Source organism: Asparagus officinalis, chromosome 10 (assembly GCF_001876935.1).
Source record: "Asparagus officinalis chromosome 10, Aspof.V1, whole genome shotgun sequence".
Classification (NCBI taxonomy): Eukaryota; Viridiplantae; Streptophyta; class Magnoliopsida; order Asparagales; family Asparagaceae; genus Asparagus; species Asparagus officinalis.
The window spans coordinates 5,238,802-5,240,284 of NC_033803.1; the positions used below are offsets into that span (position 1 = coordinate 5,238,802).

At 45.0% G+C, this 1,483-nt stretch overlaps 1 pseudogene; it reads right to left on the reverse strand.

Moving 5' to 3' along the window:
- Window positions 203–1,361, reverse strand: LOC109825541 (annotated as a pseudogene).

Sequence of the window (1,483 nt, forward strand, 5' to 3'; positions counted from 1 at the left end):
GCGCACTACTATCGGTCTTCTCTTCAGCTTGTATTTCTTGCATCCTCTGTTAGCTCGAGAAGCACTTCCACATTACTCCTTTCCTTTGTTGATTTCTACTTTACTAATGTCATCAAGTCATCCTCCTCCTTGTCGCTCATGCATTCAATATTATGAAAAATAGCTAGTCATAGAACGCTGATAAGTCGGCACCAGACATTCTTTAAAACCAGAAAGCATCATCTGATGAATAGAAGTTACCTATCGGAGTTCTGAAGGCAGTCTTTTCCGCATCCACAGGGTTCATCTTTATTTGGTTGTAGCCGCTATACCCATCCATGAATGAGAACATCTCATGCCCAGCTGTTGCGTCTATGAGCAGATCCATCTTTGGCAAAGGGAAGTCATCCTTCGGACAAACTTTATTTAGGTCTCTGAAATCAACACAGCAGCGGATTTGCCCATTCTTCTTCTTGACAGGGACTATGTTTGCCAACCAAATGGGGTCTTGTATGGGCTTTATGAAACCAACCTTCAATAGCTTCTCAATCTCTTCTTTCATTTTTTTCTCTATTTCAGGCTTGAAGACTCTGGCAGAGCATCTGGTTCCATCTTTCCTTTCGTTTATCTACAACCACCCTTTTCTAAGAAGGATTTGAGTAAATTCGCGGATCTCACATTACTATTGGATAATGCACTCTTCATATGAGAAAATTTCTGTCTAGTGCGCATTCGATCCAGCAAGCCCCTTGGACAGCCCTGCATAAATTCACTTACATTTGTTTTTCAATTGGAAGTGGTGCGAATTATTTGTTGTTTGCGGCCCACTTCTGCCTAAGCCCTTGCACCTCTATTGGGGTAGATGCCTGAGTCGCTGCTCAAAGGTCTGAGCCAAACTTGAGCGAAAGGCGGGCCCGACTTCGCGATATTGTTTGCCATAATTTCCCGTTTGGAACTACCGCGAATTGCTGTTCATAGCTTTCAACTGGAGCGCAGACCGACGCGACTGACAGATAAAAGCCAATGATTAATTGCCAGCGTCTAATTTCCGCCGATAAAGAGCTCTGCTTTTCCAACAGATTTGCCTCATCTAGTAATCGGGATACATTGCGCGTGCGGTGGATATAGCCGAACGCTCTCCAGCCTGGTTTTCCAATGACGGTACGGCAGCTCGAGCTACCTGCACCTGTCTGGTCCGATCGCTTAGCGGCTCTTTCTAAGAGACGGCGCAATGTAAATTAGAAAATATTCCCCAGCGGAAAGCCTACACGCTGGCTGGTCGGCGCGTAACAAAATGCTTTGTCGAGTTTATGGCCCACCGCCTGTTTACTAAGGCATCATCATTATATACAGTTAATTGCGTGCATTCCATTATCGCGGAAAATATTCCCCCATGGTCACACCAGATATGGGGCAAAAATTTGCATAGGCGCCGCATCGAAGCGTGCCTGCCTACAATAATGGAATATTCAAGCCTTCGCCTTCTGAAGAATCTGCAACTAAT